Raw genomic sequence first — 18180 nt, 5'->3', positions numbered from 1 at the left:
GAAGGTCTATTCAGTTGATAAATGGCACTAACCTGTTGGTTTTTTTCATATAACCTTTACTCATAAGTTGCATTGATTATGCTCTAAGAGATAAGGGACTGATGGTAATTCAAATGGGCACCTCTGAAAAGATTTATCAGTTTTCTGTCCCGTTCCAGCCAGATTTTTTGGAAAACCTTGGGGAAAGACTGAAATTCCCCACCAATCTGAGACTGTATGCGAGTTTTTACATTAATTGGAAAAAAACAAGAATCCCAACATGGCACCCAGTGGACCTCCACAGATAAAATTATTGACCAAATGAGCACTGTGAGTCGTTTCTGTAGGCAGATGCTCCTTAATGGGACCTCAAAGGCCGCAAAACAAGACATTACTGAGTCCATTCTGGAAAAGAATGGGCACCAAGCCTCGATAACACTCTCCAATTCCATGACATTTCAGTGCCCTGAAGGCCTGATAAGTGTTGGTAAATCTGTCATGATGCTTGTGGTCTTGAATCAACGTCTGAACTATTTCCGGTGGAGTGAAAATTGCTTCTGTTGTCCCTGCAAGCACTGCCGCCATGCAACAGGTTGCAAACTCTGGAGCACTGACATGCTTGTGGAGAAGGCAGGATAAATCCTCATAGAGACCGAACATAAGTGCAAGTGTAGCTGTCTTCTGCATCAATGGGGGAAGGATTCCAGGATACAAGTTTCGAAATCCATCCCTTCTCAACTAAAATATTGCATCCCGGGTTTTGATGCCATACAGCTGGTGTCGAAAGAGGACCGTCTGAGTGGGACATGTGATTGCGATGTTGTTGAAGGCTGCACAGCAGCCACACAAGTAATGCTTCATTTCACCAACATTTGTAATACGAGGTGATATATCTTGTTCTGAAGATGTTAGTGTTGGTGGCCTCTTTTCATGAGCTTCTGAATCCATCGTGTTGCTTAAGGTCTTTCGTTTTCATGAAGGACTGACTTTTTTTTTAACCTGTAAGACAATCTGAGCCTGGCGTTTGGCAGGATGATAGCTTTTTGATAATGTTCTCAATTTCCTCCATTGTTATTGTTCTGTTAGTTTCTCTCTTCTGGAGTCAATTTTGATAACTGGGTTTCCGTTCTCCAGGTGCCCATCTCCCCAACCTGTGAAAAGCGGGGAGGGGGTTGGACAAGATCACTAAGTCCTCCTCCGTCTCTGACACTCCACAGTCAGGGGTCCCGAGGTCAGGAGGCCGAAATCAGTCTCCCCGGAGGCAGGGCCCCTTGGGCAGTGCCAGCCCCGCTCTCCCCCGGGCGCAGGCAGAGCCCAGCTCCTCCCCGCCCCTGCGGTTTCTGCGCACCAGGGAGGAGCCTCCCCAGCCCGGGGCGTGACCGAATGATGGCACAGCCTCCTTCGCGGGAAAGGTCGACCAGCAGCCAGATAAACACCCGCGACAGGCGGGAGAGCCGAGGAGGCTCAGAACTGATTCTGCGCGCGCCGCCTGGGTGGGGTCCACAGCGACTGGGCCAGGGCAGCCGGCGCGCGCAGAGGACTGGGGTGGACCCCTAGAGCGGTCGGCTGCCCAGACCGGCCATGTTGTGTTTTTTCTAAACCTTTTGTTGTGAACAAACAAGTTCGTTGTAGGGTGAGGTAAGGTAAATTGCTTTTGCCTTTCTCTCGTTGTGAAGTGGATCTCAAAATGCTGGTGTTTGGTTTTTACTTTGTGTTAAATGCTAGGAGAAACCTTAAACTTTGTTGGCTCGGTGCTTCATTTGCTGCCTAAATTAAACAGGATCTCATTAGGATGGAAAATGTGTGCCCCCTCCTCAAAAAAAAAAAAAAAAAAAAAAAAGTTTTGAAGCTCTAACTCCCAGCTTAAATATATTCGAAGATGGAGCCTCTAATTAAGTAATTATGGTGAAATGCGGTCATAATGGTCGGACTCTGTTTCGACAAGATTATTGTCTTTATAAGAAAAGACACCAGAGAGGTCGCTCACTCTCTTAGTGCGCCAAGGAAAGGCCATGTGAGGTTACATAAAATGGAAGCCACTTACAAGTGAGGAGGCGAGGCCTTGCCAGAAATCGAATAAACAAGCATCTTGATCGTGGACTTCTAGCCTCTACAATTGTGAGAAAATTGATTTCTTGTTGTTTAGGCCATCCAATCTGTGGTATTTTGTTATGACTGCCCAAGAAGACTAATAGGATCAGATGGGCTTAAAATACTATCACAGGATCCTTGGGGTGTCACTGTGCCAGCCGGAAAGCTGTGTGGGCTGCAGCATCTCTGTGTGAGTATTGCTTGCGCCCCTGGGCTCCTTCTGCCCGGCCCACTAGGCCTAGCAGGCTGCGCTCCACTCTTGCTACCGGCCTGGATCCCACGCCTGCTAAGGGAGAGCCAGGCACAGAGCACCAGGGGAGGGCTGTGTGGGTGAGCAAGCACGGGGTCTGGTCACTGCGCACAGCCAGGCATATTTTAGGAAAATCATAAGTTAATTTTAGCCAAATACTATGCTCTTACCATTGAGTGACCATGGAAGCCAAGAATAATACTATTGATAAAAGCCTTGTGGATATCACAGTTAATTGGTATCAGTACACATTATAGAAACTTAATTTATCAGAGGAAATAATAATATATATAAGAAAATAACAAATAAAAAATAAATTAAAGTGTAACAGATTATTAATCTCTGAAATACGGAGACAAAGAGGTTTTCTATGTTACTTCTATAGACAGATAATAAAAAGGATTTCCTCATGGAAGTTTTCTCTTTTGTGTTCTAAATTGAAAAATCATCTTCAGATCAAAATATTCCTGAACTTGGCAGTGCATTTCCAAATTGTTCTTGGTGAAATTGTGTCAGTTAGAGAGATGTATACATGAATTAAAACATGAAGAAAGCTCCGTTTGGCGGAGAGACTAATAAGACTTTAAGAGAACTGCAGTAGGTAAAAATGGTGTTTGTAAAATCAAGTGTCTCCAGAATCTGGTCAAAGACCAACCATCACCAACTGTAGTGCAGAGAAACCTCCAGCACTGAACAGAGCAACCAAGTAAATTCATAGCCATACACATAAAAGAAAGGTGTGACTTACAGGCCATAATTTGGCAATTCCTGATCTAGACAAGTATAAAACAAATAAACAAATACAAGACATAGGAAACTCTTCATTAAGTTTGAAACATTAAGGAAGACAAAGTTTACCTGGTAAGGATTAACACATGATAAGACTGTTTTATCTTACGAGCACTGGGGCCATCTTAAGGGACAGACTTCTTGGATCTATGCCCACTCTACTCTATAAACTCCGTCTTAAACAGACTCAAAACAAAAAGTGACAAGGACAAACAGAGAGAAAAGTTAGAGTGTTGCTACTGACATGTTTTTACCAAAGATAATAGTTTTCCATTCATGAGCACATAAGCAAATGATTTATAGAGGAGTGATTCCTCCATTCTCAGGAGATAAACTCAGCCATCAGTTTGAAATAAGAGATCAGTAATATTGTTTCTAAAGGAGTAAATAGTAAATATTTTCAGTTGTGGGGATCATATTGTCTTTGTCCTATCTGACACTGCTGGTGTGGCAGCAAAGACATAGACATAAATGAACAATTATAGTCTGTAGGCTGTAACTGATCTAGACAATAGAAATCATAGCTCAGGCTAAATGTGGGGCATAATTTACTATTGTGGTCAGAGAGGTTCCCATATAGGATACTTATTAGATGACAGGATAATGCACTGTTTCTGAATTGAGGATCTTCAACCATGCCAAGAAGATCTGAAAAGGTTCTTGAAGTGATTTCCAGAATGGATGATTATAGTCTCTTCCACAAACCACCAAAACATCTGTTGGTTAAGCAAATCTTAGTTTATTAAATTTGTGCAGCAACAAAGAACACTACCTGGACACAGTCTCAATAGTGTCTCAAAGACAGGAAGTTAGCAAAGGGTATTTATGGGATTTTAAAGTATTAGCTCAAGTGGCTTACAGTGGGTCTTTAGAGATGGGGAATGTTTTGGAACTGAATAAAGTTTTTACACAGTAGGATTGCTAGACAAAGAAGGGTGAAGATTTTGAAGACTAGATGGAACTGTTGTAATAACTGAGCTGTTTCTTTAGGTGTGAAAAATATTGTCTGAGAGTTGTTTGCTCAGATGTGAACAAATAGTTTTCTCAGATACTTTTGTTGCAATAATTTCTTTAAGCAAACAGTAAAGTTATTTATTAGTTCATAATCCTAACTTCTTGGGTGAGGATTTCTTGGAGTAAACATTAAATTTATATAGGCACAGGCGCTTTTATTTTTAAGGCAGACAGAGGCAGGGGCACTTTCCAGAAAAGTTCCAGCTTAGTAACAATATAAATGTTCACACTGCAGTATTTTTATTGCCTGCCTACTTCCACTTCTTGCCAACTAGTCAGTGGACTCTAGAACCAGAATATGTATTTTAATTCGTAGATCCTTAATAATGATAACTCTATTAATTTTAAGGATACTTTTACTTAAAAGGAAAAAAAAAGTAAATATGTTGGAGGCTATAATATGCCACCCAAATCTCTTTTCTCACGTGAAGGTATCATTGTAGCTACCTACTCAAATTTTGCCAATTAACAAGTCTTAGCTGTAAGCTCTCTTTAGCATTGTCTCAGCTGTAGAAAACTACTTTTCCCAATGTCATGACTCTTTCTGTGGGCAGACCCCTCCAATGACCTAACAACACAGGAGTATGGAAGTCCTCTTCTCAATTTAGGACAACTCTGAAGTGTATCCTAGTTTCAGAGATCCTTGTGGGGTCAGCTGAGCATTTGTTGCAACTGAATAGCACTCACATTTTCTATATTCGTAATCCTCATTCCTTTTCCTCCATTTCAAGAACACTGATTCCAGCAGCCCCTATACATTTCCTGTGTGCATATCTATGTGTCATATTCCATTTCCTTTGTAATTCAACTTGAATGTTGAAGTCAGAAATGATCAAACAAGCAAATTTAAAGTTAAATTTTGGAGTTGAATCACTTGCTGCTTTGACAATGAGAAACTGACATTGCAGGTAGATGAAGTATAGACAGTTCCTGAAAAAAGATAGCTATGTAATTTATAAAAGTTACCGGTGGTAAGCTTTATGAACTAGTGGTATGGTTTATTTGTGGAGAAATATTTGCTCTGTTTAGATGAGAAGAATAGTAGAGTTGAAATAATGGCTATAAGGACAATGGAATTGGGTGGCTATAGCTAAGCTGTCTTAATATTCTGAAAAATGGGAATAACTACTAATTAAAATTAAGTATACTTCTGCTTCTAAATGTAGATAACAGAAAAAGGTCATTTCATTATGTAATTTTAAAAATCAGGTCAACTTTAAATTCAGATTTTATTTTTAAACTCCTTGCATAGCTAAGGATGCAGAACAACAAACTGGCCAAAATCTAAGGATAAAATACTTTTCTTGGGAAACAGCAGATGTGAGTACTTGCTCATCCGGGTTACAAGCCACTGGAAATCAGTAAGAAGAGTTCAAACAGAATATTTGAAAAGTTTTAAAAGCTGAATGTGAAGTGGAGAGCAGTATAAACCTGTGGCCTGGGAGTCACAGAGACTGGGGAAGTTCATACCCTTTTGCAGACATACTTACACTCACAGATGATATCAGAAAGATCCCTAAAAAGTTTGATTGGAATGCAAGCTGGGGTTGGGTAACAGGAGGTGTATAAAAGTGCAAGAAATTCTACTGAGATCTTTCTTGCATACCTTCACTGCGAAGCAAAAGCCTCAGTAGGTAGGTATAAGGACAAAAAGCATTGTTGTTTTTAAGGCATTTGTAAGGACTAATTGCATCTGTGGGAAGGAAAAAGGGGGAGGGGGGAGCTGTTCTTAGGAGAAGGGCAGGATAGGTACTCTGCCCACAACTACAGTCCTTGGTGGGTGAAAAAAGTAAGCCTACAATCCTGAGACTTGGGAACATAGTCATACCTAAGACAGAAGTTTAATCCAGAGCCACAGAGAATGGACTCCTCCAACTGCCCTCCTCATGACCAATTTAACAAGTTTTGAGTAATAATCAACAGTATATTATTCCTGGAAGAAGGACAGAAGGATCAAGAGAATGCAAAGGTCGTGAGGCAAATATAAAGGGAAGACCTAAATTTTATACTCCAACCGACATTGCTCTAAAAACTCAATCTATACCATAAACCCATGAAGTAGCTATAGGAATTTGAAATCTGTGGTTCACTGAGGGTACTCATAGCAACCAAAAACAAAACAAAACTAACATCTAACCCAACCCAACTCCTAATTAGATTACTTAACACCTTGCACTAAAGGCCCAGTAGAAGAAAAGCTGTGGCCATTTTCAGGAGTCAAGTTGTTTTTCTCAGCACACACAGGCATGATACTAATATTCAAACTGTCTGATGGAGAATTTAAAATAACTATGATTAAAATAGGGTAATGATTCTAATGAAAAAGTTGCAAGATCAGATAGAAAATATCATAAAATGAAAACTAAAAAATTAAGTGAAAATGCTATAAAAATTGTAAGAAAAATGTATTTGGAAAAATGCCACTGTCAGAAACTTCAGAATAGACCCAAAATACCTAGGGAAATAATTAATGAATTTCAATATGAAGTCATTAAAAATTATCCATACTGAAACGTAAAGAGAAAAAAGGAGAAAGAATAAAAACCATAACACTACCAAAAGCTATGAATCAATGTTAAACATTGTAATATATGCATAATTGTGTCTCAAAAAAAGGAGAAAAAATATTTCAATACCTAATGGATGAGGATTTTCCAAAATTATAATAAAGAGCCACCACAGATTCAAGAATCTCATAGAAAACCAAACTGGATAAGTAAGGGCACTCCACCAAAAATATCACCTAGACATATCATATTTAAACTTACACAAACAAAAGGTAAAGAAGAAAATCTTGAAGAAAGCTGTAGGGGGAAGGGGATCATTATGTAAAGGAGAAAACTGTGAGAAATACTGAATTCTCTTTGAGATTATGTAAGTCAGAGGACAATAGAATGATATAAGTAAACTGGCAAACAGTTGGGGTTACCCTGACAACACATAACCCACAATTCTGTTCCCATCAATATGAAAATAAATTGAAATGCTGAAGGAATTAAAGAAGGCATGCTGTGCAAAAAGAAAGCATAAAGGAGATGAAGTGACTACATTAATTTTATCACAATAAGTTTTAAAAATATGTTACTAAAGACAACTTATCATCACAATTAAAATATCTATTATTATCAAGAGATTAAAAACTGTGAATACATAAGCATGTTAAAACAGACCCCAGGAATATAGTAAGCAAACACAAAGAATTAAAAGAAGAAAACAAATTTTGAGTGACTTCAATATTCCACTCTCAATGATAGATACATTTACTAGGAAAAAATCAGCAAATATATAGAAAACATGAACAACAAGAATAAATAAAAGACATATCACCAAATAGGGCATGCTAACCAACTTCTCACAACCCTCTGGGATGATGCCTGGTTTGCAACACCAAATAAGCCCCCAGAAGGTAAGGGGAATTAAGAATATACAGCAGAGGATGGAAATGATGATTGTTCTGTTGTGGTCCTGAGAATAGCTGCAGAAGCAAGGACTAGAACCTATTCCATTAACCTTAATCTTCTAAGTACCTCAGCAAGAGAGGTTCACCGCGACCCAAGCGGAACTACTCCCAGACCTCATTGAAGTTAGTGGACTATAATTGATGTTATGATACATTGATTAGATGTCTTTTCATGCATGAATTCCCTGTGTTATCAACACACTAATTGTGAATTCTGCCCAAAGACATTTTTGCATTTAAGCCCTATTTGTGAATTGTTCCTCTGAAGAAAATTACCATGATCCACATTATTACTCCTTCCAATAGTAGCCTCACCCATGGCTTATCAAAGGAAGGGTAAAATGTCCTGGTTATGTCACTTCAACTTGAAACAATTCTGATGGGCCATATCTCCAGAGTGTTCCCAAAGGGTGCCCTTTTGGTTGGGAGTGCATTACAACTCATCTTCGTCGTTTGCTCAGTTCTTTATTTCTGTTCCTTCCACAGATGATAATCCCAGGAGAACTCCACAACAAACACTCTTCAGGCTAATGTATGTCTCAGAATCTGTTTTCTAGCACCTGGGAACCCAACTGGCCATGGTAAAGTGGAGAATTAATTTTTCTTATTTTCAATGTAGAACAGTACACCATCTTTTCTTTTTAGTGGGAACATTCTTTTTCTTTTTGTTTTTTGACTCGTAATATTGTAACATACATTTTCTAGCCTTTATCATGTGTCAGGTCTCAGCTAATGACAGAAAATGTTTCACAATTTTCTGTACATAAGCTTTTAACATAACCATTAACTTGAAAAACTACTTATATTTCTTAGGTCTTGTCTAAGAAAGAACTTTTTCTTTGTCACTGACATTGCGTCATATTGTTTTATCAAAATTTACTTACCACATTTTTTCCATTCGTTTTAAGCCGTAGTCACACGTAAAGTCTTTTGAAATTTTGTTTTTTTCATAATGTTTTTGAAATCTACTTTCTTAATATCTTGTGTTCAAATCTGACAACTCTTTACATTACTTTACTTGTCTATTATAAACACTAAAATGAAGCAGCTTTTTTTCTATACACTTTCCACGTCATAAATCCATTTTTTAAAAAAATTTTTGTCACATTAAAAAAGAATAGCAATATCCACTTTCACTTTTACTTTCAAATGGGTAAAGTACTCCTATTTTTCCATCTGCCAGTGAATTATGTCTGACAATACAAAAATTAAATATATTACATATTTCTATAATATATTAAAAGTCATGAATTCATTCAACAATTTATTTTTATTTTTATTATGAATAATTGGCCACAATTTATAATGCCTGCCATAAAAAATTTACATACTTCTTTTTATTTTTTAAGTTCTCGTATACCTATTTTTAATGAAACTGTAAACTGTCTTTTAAAAACATAAGTAGTGAAGAGAGCAAATATATGGAAAATGTGATAAACATTTTGTTTAGTTTTCCATTTATCCATTCCTTTTTTTACCAATATTTATTAAGTGCCTACTATGTGTCAAGTGCTGTTAATAGGTAATTGGGATAGAAAAGTGATGCAGAGAACAAAAAAGATAAAACTTCTGTTTCCATGGAATTTATAATCTGCTGAGGTGAGACACACAATGAACATCATAAGTAAGTGAATTATGCAAGGTGTGGATTGGCAAACTTTTCTGCAGAGGACCAGATATGATATACTTCTTTAGGCTTTGCCAGCCACGGGATCTCTCATACTTTTACAAACTGGCACTGTAGTGACAAAGCAACCCCAGACAATAGGTAAATATATGGGTATGGCTATGTGTCAATAAAATTTTATTCACAATAAGTGCTATAGAGAAATATTAAGCAGAATGAGGAAGATGGAAACTATATGTGCCATGGTCAAGGAGTAGTCACTGTAAAGGTGATAGTTGTGCAAAGACAAAGAAGATAAGGGAGGAAAGTCACTTGGATATGAAAGGAAGAATGGTCCCAAGAGTAAGAATTAGGTCAAAGATTTCTATTAATTACTAAATTGTAATGTGACCTACAAGGGTTGATATTTTCTAAATTTGCACACTAATGATTGTCCTTTTCTGTTTGTCAAAGCTAGTGTCTGTTCTGTGTCTGTGCCATGCAAGTTATTAAATATTCAGACATCACCAAAGCTTACCACATAAAAAGCATATACCTCTACTTGGGAGGCTGAGGCAGGAGAATCACTTGAACTTGAGATGTGGAAGTTGCAGTGAGCCGAGAGTCTACCACTGCACTCCAGCCTGGGCAAAAGAGTGAGACTCTGTATCAAAAAAAAAATGTGTATAAATATAAAATATGAGTTTGGAAATTTGGGAATTATAAGTTTAGTAAATAATTCATTATTGTATAATTATGTCCCATTTACATATGGACTAATTCACATATATAAAATTGACATGCTATTTACATGCTTTTAAATATTAAAAATATGAAATATTACATCAGGAATAAATTATATTCCTATTGATAACAGAATTTTCTAAGAAAGTAAGCTAAGGTGATTACAAAAACTGTTTCATTTTATTTATATATTTACTTTATTTTTATTTTATTTTCAACTTTTATTTTAGGTTCGGGGGTACACATGCAGGTTTCTTACATGCGTAAATTGTGTGTCATGGGGGTTTGGTGCACAGATTATTTCATCACTAACGTAATAAGCATAGTACTTGATGGGTAGATTTTTTATTTTTCTCTTCCTCCCACCCTCAGCTCTCAAGTAGACCTTGGTGTCTATTGTTCATTTCTTTGTGTCCATGTGTACTTGATGTTCATCTCTCAAACACAAGTGAGAGCATGCAGTATTTTCTTTTCTGTTTCTAAATTAATTCACTTAGCATAATGGCCTACAGCACTATCCATGTTGCTGCATGATTTCATTCTCTTTTATGGCTGTATAGAATTCCATGGTATATATGTATCACATTTTCTTCATTCAGTTTACCTTTGATGGGCATTTAGGTATGTTCCACATCTTTGCTATTGTGAGTAGTGCTGCAGTGAACACATGTGTGCATGTGTCTTTAAAGTAGGATGATTTATGTTCCTTTAGGTATATACCCAATAATGGGATTGCTAGGTTGGAATGGTAGTTCTGTTTTAAGTTCTTTGAGAAATCTCCAAACTACTTTCCACAGTGGCTGAACTAATTTCTCTTCCCACTAGCAGTGTATAAATGTTTTCTTTTATCCATGACCTCACCAGAATCTCTTATTTTTTGACTTCTTAATATTGGCTATTCTGATTGATTGGTGTGAGATAGTATCTCACAGTGGTTTTGATTTACATTTCTCTAATGATTAGAGATGTTGAGCATTTTTTCATGTGCTTGTTGGTCATGTGTGTAACTTCTTTTGAAAAATGTCTGTTTACATCTTTGGCTCAATTTATAATGGGGATGTTTGTTTTTTACTTGTTCATTTGTTAAAATCCTTATAAATTCTGGATATTAAGCCTTCGTTGGTTGCGTAGTTTGCAAAGGTTTTCTCCCATTCTGTAGGTTGTGTGTTTACTCTGTTCATAGTTTATTTTGCTGTGCAGAAACTTTAGTTTAATTAGTTACCTTTTGCCAATTTTGTTTTTGGTGTAATTGCATTTGACATCTTCGACATGAAGTCTTTGCCAGGGCTTATGTCTAGAATGGTGTTTTCTAGGTTTTCTTCAAGGTTTTCTATTGTTTTTGGTTTTACATTTAAGTCTTTAGTCTATCTTGAGTTGATTTTTGTGTATGGTGAAAGGAAAGGGTCCATTTTTAATCTTCTGCATATGACTAGTCATTTATTTTGCCATTAATTGAATAGGGTTCCCTTTCTTCATGGCTTGTTTTTGTTGGTTTTGTCAAAGATCAGGTGATTGTAGGTGTGAGGCTTTATTTCTGGGTTCTGTAACCTGTTTCATTGGTTTGTGTGTCTACTTTTTAAGCAGTACTATGCTGTTTTGTTTACTGTATCCTTGTAGTATAGTTTGAAGTCAGATAGTATAATGCCTTCATCTTTGTAATTTTGCTTTGGATTATCATGGCTATTTGGGTTCTCTTTTGGTTCCATTGCAGCTTATAGCTTTCAGTGAATGCTGAGAATGAGTACTCAGACAATTCCAGCTGAGCGGGGTGAGGGGCAGCTCTTCTGAGAGAGTGTCCCCCAGAATCCATCCACCAAGTATCTATTGAAAGGGCTTGCTACTACAGACATCCACCAGATGGCATTTTGTCGTCGGGTCATGAGATACATATGGCCTTGTAAAAGCAGTTAAACTACATTCTTAAGAGACTGTTTTCAGCATTCCGTATCACACACTGAGTTACTTGTCCTGTTTTCAGGGTCAAGGAGTTACAGTCTCATGCACAAACAACATACATACAGTACCTCAGTGTTTTTCTATGCCCCGACCTCAAATGCCTTGTACAGAAACTTGAATATACTGCTATGCAACCCCTTATATCCATATAAATTTTAGAACATATTTTCCTAATTCTGTGAAAAATGCCATTCGTAGTTTGATAAGAAGAGTGTTAAATCTGTACATTGGTTTGGACCGTATAGCCATTTTAACAATATTGACTCTTCCTATCCATGAGTATGGAATATTTTTCCATTTGTTTGTGTTGTTTCTGATTTCTTAATTCAGGGTTTTTAAATTCTCATTCTAGAGGTTTTTCACCTCCCTTGTTAGTTGTATTCCTCGGTATTTTAATATTGTTGTGGCTATTGTGAATGGTATTTTGTTCTTGACTTGGCTTCCAGATTGTATGTTGTTGGTGAATAGATATGCTAGTAAATTTTGCACATTGATTTTGTATCCTGAGGCATTGGTGAAGTTGTTTATCAGCTCTAGAAGCTTTTAGGCAGAAACTCTGTTTTTTTTTTTTTTTAGGTATAAAATCATTATGTATGTGAAGAAAGATAGCTTGATTTCATCTCTTCCTATTTGGATGCGTTTTATTTCTTTCTCTTGCCTGATTGCTCTGGCTAGGACATCCGGTTCTATGTTGAATAAAAGTAGTGAGAGTAATACTCTTCTTCCAGTTCTCAGAGGGAATGCTTCCAGTTTTTGCCCATTCAATATGATGTTGGCTGTGAGCTTGTCATAGATGGCGCTTGTCATATTATTTTGAAGTGTGTGTCTTCAATGCCTAGTTTATTGAGGATGTTTAATATAAAGGATGTTGAATTTTATCAGATGCTTTTTCTGCATCTATTGAGGCAATCATATGTTTTTTGCTTTTAGTTCTGTTTATGTGATGAACCATATTTATTGATTCATGTATGTTGAACCAACTTTACATCCCAGGGATAAACCCTACTTGATCGTGGTGACTTCACTTTTTGATATGCCACTGTATTCAGTTTGCTGAATACAGTATTTTCTTGAGGATTTTTGTATCTATGTTCATCAGGGAAATTGGCCTGAAGTTTTAACTTTTTCTGCTGTGTTTCTGCCAGGATTTGATATCAGGATGAGTTAGGGAGGAATCCCTTCTCCTAAATTTTTTGGAGTAGTTTCAGTAGATTTGTTACTACCTCTTCCTTATACATCCGGTAAAATTCAGCTGTGAATCTGTCTGGTATAGGGCTTTTTCTGGTTGGTAGGCTTTTATTATTGATTCAATTTCAGAAGTCATTATTGGCCTGTTCTGTGTTTTAGTTTATTTTTAGTTCAATCTTGGGAGTTTGAATGTTTTCAGAAATTTATCCACTTCTTGTAGGTTTTCTAGTTTGTGTGCCTAGAGATGTTTGTAATAATGTCTTGTCTGAAGGTTTTTGTTTGTTTGTTTGTTTTTGTATTTCTGTGATGTCAGTGGTTATATCACCTTTATCATTTCTGATTGTGTTTATTTGTATTTTCTCCTTTTTTTTTATTAGTCTACCTACCAGTCCATCAATCTTATTTATTCTTTCAAAGAACTAACTCTGGTTTCATTGATCCTTTGTATGGGTTTTCATGTCTCCATTTCATTCAGTTCAGCTCTGATTTTGGTTATTTCTTTTCTTCTGCTAGTGTTGGAGTTGTTTATTTAGTTCTTCTAGGTGTGATGTTAGCTTGTTAATTTGAGATCTTTCTAACTTTTGAGATGGGCATTTAGTGCTAAAACTTTTCTTATGACTTTTCTTATAACACTGCTTTAGCTGTGTCCCAGAGATTCTTGTATGTTGTTTATTTGTTTTCATTGGTTTCAAAGAATTTCATGATTTCTGCTTTGTTTACCCAAAACTCATTCAGAAGCAGGTTGTTTATTTTCCATGTTATTGCATGGTTTTGAGAGATCTTCTTAGTACTTATTTCTTTGCTTACTGCACGGTGGTCCAAGATTGTGGTTGATATGTTTTTGGTTTTGTGAATTTGTTGATTTGTTTTGTGGCTGATTGTGTGGTCGATTTTAGAGTATGTATCATGTGCAGATGAGAATAATGTATATTCTGTTGTTGGGTGAAGTGTTCTGTAGACATGTGTTAGATTCATTTGGTCAAGTGCCAAGTTTAGCTCCCAGTTATCTCTGTTAGTTTTCAGCCCCAGTGATTTGTATAATACTGTCAGCAGGGTGTTGAAGTCTCCCACTATTAGTGTATAGTTATTCAAATCTCACCATAGATCCCTATGAACTTGTTTTATGAATCTGGGCGTCCCAGCGTTGAGTGCATATATATTTGGGATAGTTAATTCTTCTTGTTTAATTGAACCCTTTATCATTATGTTATGCCCTTGTTTGTCTTTTTGATCATTGTTTGTTTGAAGAAGTCTGTTTTGTCTCAAATTAGAATAGCAACACCTGCTCTTTTTTGTATTCTATTTGCTTGGTAGATTTTTATCTATTCCTTTACTTTGAGTCAATGGGTGTTACTACCTGTGAGATTGGTCCCTTAAAGATAGCATATAGTTGGGTCTTGCTTTTTTATCCAACTTGGCACTCTGTGCCTTTTAATTGGGGCATTTATTCTGTTTACATTCAAGGTTAATATTGATATGTGTGGATTTGCTTCTTTCATCTTGTTTTTAGCTGCTTATTATGCAGATTTGATTGTGTGGCTCCTTTTTTAGTGCTAATGGTCTATGTACTTAAGTGTGCTTTTGCGGTGGCTAGTAACAGTCTTTTACTTTCATGTATAGCACTCCCATAAAGATTTCTTGTAAGCAGGTCTGATGGTAACAAATTCCCTTCGCATTTGCTTGTCTGAAAGGGGTCTTATTTCTTCTTTGCTTATGAAGCTTAGTTGACTGGATATGAAATTACTGCTTAGAATTGTGTTTCTTTAAGAACACTGTGTATAAGTCTTCAATCTCTTCTGGCTTATAGGGTTTCTATTGAAAGGTCTGCTGTTAGCCTGATGGAGTTCCCTTTGTTAGAGGCCTGTCTCTAAATGCTTTTAATATTTTTTTATTTCACATTGACTTTGGGAAATCTGATGATTATGTGTCTTGGGGAAGGACATCTTGTATAGTATCTCACAGGGGTTCTCTGCCTTTTCTGAATTAGAATGCTGACCTTTCTAACAACATAGAGGAAATGTTCATTGACAATATCATCAAGTACTTTTTCCAAGTTCGTTCTTGTCTCTCCCTCTCTTTCAGGGATGCAAATAAATCCTAGGTTTGATTTCATGTATAGCACTAATCTCACATTTACACATTACATAATCTCACATTACATAATCCCCCATTTCTTGGAGGTTTTGTTCATTATTTAAATTATTTTTTCTTTATTTTTGTCTGACTGTATTGATTTGAAGAACAAGTCTTTGATCTCTGAGATTATTTCTTCAGTTTGGTCTATTCTGCTGCTAATATTTCTAATTTTATCATCGAATTCCTATAGTAAGTTTTTCAGCTCTATCGGGTTGGTTTTGTTTTTTCTCTTAAAATGGCTATTTTGTTTTTCAGCTCTTATATCATTTTACTGGATTCCTTAGATTGGGTTTCAACTTTCTCCTGAGGCTTGATTATCATTCTAATCCAGATTCTGAATTCTGTGTGTCTCATTGCAGCCATTTCAGCCTGGTCGAGAACTATTGTTGGGGAACTGGTACATCATTTGGCAATAAGAAGACACTCTGGCTTTTTGAGTTGCCAGACTTCTTGTGTTGGTTCTTTCTCATCGCTGTGGACTGATGTTCTTTTAATCTTTGAAGTTGTTGTCCTTCAGATGGGTTTTTTGTTTTGTTTTGTTTTTATATTATTTGATGTCCTTGAGAGTGGTATAAGGAGGGTTCAGTTGACTAGCTTCATTTCTGGAAGATTGTCCTGGGCCAAGGCTCAACCCAGCACTCCTGGGCTGCATGCTGTAACACTTGGGGGCTGGTACCTGCCCCATGGCTTTGTTCTCTGGCCTCTCGAGGTTGAGCACCTCCTGCCCTGGAGGGGGCAAGGTGTTCCTCAGTTGTTAACAGAAACACTCAGGTCGGGAGTACCAGCCAAAGTGTTTTATCATGGTGCTGATGAAGTGGGATCCATGCTTGTGCACATGTGTTAGTGGCAGTGGTGGTGAAGTGGGGTACGTGTGTCAGCTGGGGTGGGGCAACAGCAGAAGTTGGGTGGCAGGTCTGTGTGTGCATTCGCATCAGTAGTAGTGGTGAGGCAGGGTACAAACATGCTAGTGGAGGCAGGGTGGCAGCCATGAGGTCTGCACATGCATGTGCGGGTGGCAATGGGGCAGTGAGTTCTGTGTACCCTCTTGCACCAGCAAAGTGGTGCAGAAGTCCATGAGCAAATGCATGCTGTCAAAGCGATGGGAGGAGGCTGTGGATGGGTGGGTGCCCATCAGCAGGGACTTGTCTTTTGAATCTCTTCGATGGTTATGCTTGGTCTGCTGGCAAAGGAGCTATAATGTCAGCTGCCAAGAGACTGCTCCGCACCCCCTCAGGCATCCAAGGCTGTGCTGCAAGTGGGCATGACCAGGCAATGACCGTGTCAGAGGCCAGCACACAGTGGGGCACTGAGATTAGACTTTCCCCTCCCACAGGTAAGACCACACTGCTGTGTCCAGGTTCGACAGTCAGCAAAAGCCAATGCCCCCTAAAGGAGCATAGCAAGCCTTGGGGTATCGATGTCTTGGTCATGTTCCATGGCAGCTGTTCCCATGCCAAACCCTCTTGGCTCTACGTAGGCTGGAGTCTTATCCCCAACACCTCTCCAAGCAGCTCTCCCTGTTAGCTCAAATGTCCATGGAGGTCATGGGGTCTCCTGCAGCTAGGATTCTGGAGGTCTGTGGTGAGAATGGGTCACTCCTCACCTATTTAATTCACCTCTTCCCACAGAGCCCCTGGGGGCCAGGAACCAGAGTATACCATCCTTCTTGATCGTCTGATCTCTGTGGGAGATGCTCTTCCTGGCTGCATCTAGTCATCCATCTTGGCTCCCAATCTATACATTTTATTTAAAATGCAATGAAAAAGGCTTCGAAGTTTCCTTTTCTAATTGAGATCCTTTACAATTCATTATATTCATTAATAATTTATAATTATACAATATGTTTAACATCATGAGAAATAAACTAAACATCTCTTAGGATCTTTATCAGTTTTTTAGAAAATAAGAAATAGTTTGAATTAATGTAATATAATTTCTGCTGGTATGTTTTTATTTCTTCCCTTGCATAAGGGAGGAATTTGAAGTCACTCTTTGAGACCCAGGGAGGGATTTGAAGTCACTAATTGAGACCTAGGTTTCATGATCAAATAATTATTTTTTATTTTATAGCGTCATGTAACATTGTCCAAATATTTCTTATCATTCTTGTTATCAGGTGTATGTCAAGCACTGTATTGAGGAAAAAAAACACAACAAATATTTGGAAAAGATAGAGGCTTGTTAGTAATTTTCATAAACCTGATATAATCAGAAGCAGCATCCAAGTCTAGGTGAGACTTTTATTTTGTGTATTAATTTTAACTTTAAAATTACCAAAATGAGACTGGTTAAAATTCCATTGTACTTTAAAATTTAATTATAGAAATCAAAAGATACTTATGATGACATACAGATAATAAAAAAATAATGCAGTATATCATAAAATGCTCACCTTAAAACTGTAAATATTTTAGCTGGCTTTGACGAAAAAGATAAATTACCTGCCCTTGACATATATTCAGAAAGTGAATTGTTGTAGAAAGGTGTGAAATGTATTCTATGGTAGCAACACATTATCTGTACTTGAGCATTGAAACAATCAAATTTATTAGTGATGTTACTTTACTAGAGAGGCTTTTATACCAAATAAATTTTATTTAAATATTGAATGTATAAAAACATGGAATAATGCATAATTTAAGATGTTAGCAGAATATTCTTAAAATTTAATATCATCTTGTCCCACCCCCATTTGTGTGTCATGTGTTATTAGGGAAAGATTAGCAGTTTATAAAGTTATTCTCATAAACATGTTGATTGATACCTTATAGTTGATTAATATTTTTCATCTTCCCTCTCTGTCATATTCTCTCCTGCCAGAATTCTACCTACTATGTATAAGTAAAAATGTCCAATTCGATTGTTGACATGACTAGCAAGAGAAAAACAAATTGGACATTCACAAATCGCAGCTTCCATTCAACACTTAATTCAGATATTAATTTTTGAAGAAAATTAAAATAGAAT

At 37.2% G+C, this 18180-nt stretch overlaps 1 long non-coding RNA gene and 1 pseudogene across 1 annotated transcript in view; one reads left to right on the top strand and one right to left on the bottom strand.

Annotated features, from left to right (window-relative positions):
• Positions 1–56: 56 nt before the first annotated feature.
• On the bottom strand, positions 57–1463 carry LOC101124845 (mitochondrial nicotinamide adenine dinucleotide transporter SLC25A51-like; annotated as a pseudogene).
• Positions 1464–1475: 12 nt separating this feature from the next.
• LOC134758746 (uncharacterized) overlaps positions 1476–18180 on the top strand; it is a 153311-nt gene continuing 136606 nt past the window's right edge. Inside the window, exons 1-3 of the long non-coding RNA XR_010134279.1 lie at positions 1476–1617; positions 8070–8164; positions 17330–17444. This is a non-coding gene — a long non-coding RNA (uncharacterized lncRNA). The remainder of the gene's footprint in view (positions 1618–8069; positions 8165–17329; positions 17445–18180) is intronic.

This window comes from Gorilla gorilla, chromosome 5, assembly GCF_029281585.2.
Source record: "Gorilla gorilla gorilla isolate KB3781 chromosome 5, NHGRI_mGorGor1-v2.1_pri, whole genome shotgun sequence".
NCBI lineage: Eukaryota > Metazoa > Chordata > Mammalia > Primates > Hominidae > Gorilla > Gorilla gorilla.
Note: the sequence above shows the minus strand (reverse complement) of the source record. Positions and strands in the feature narration are given on the sequence as shown.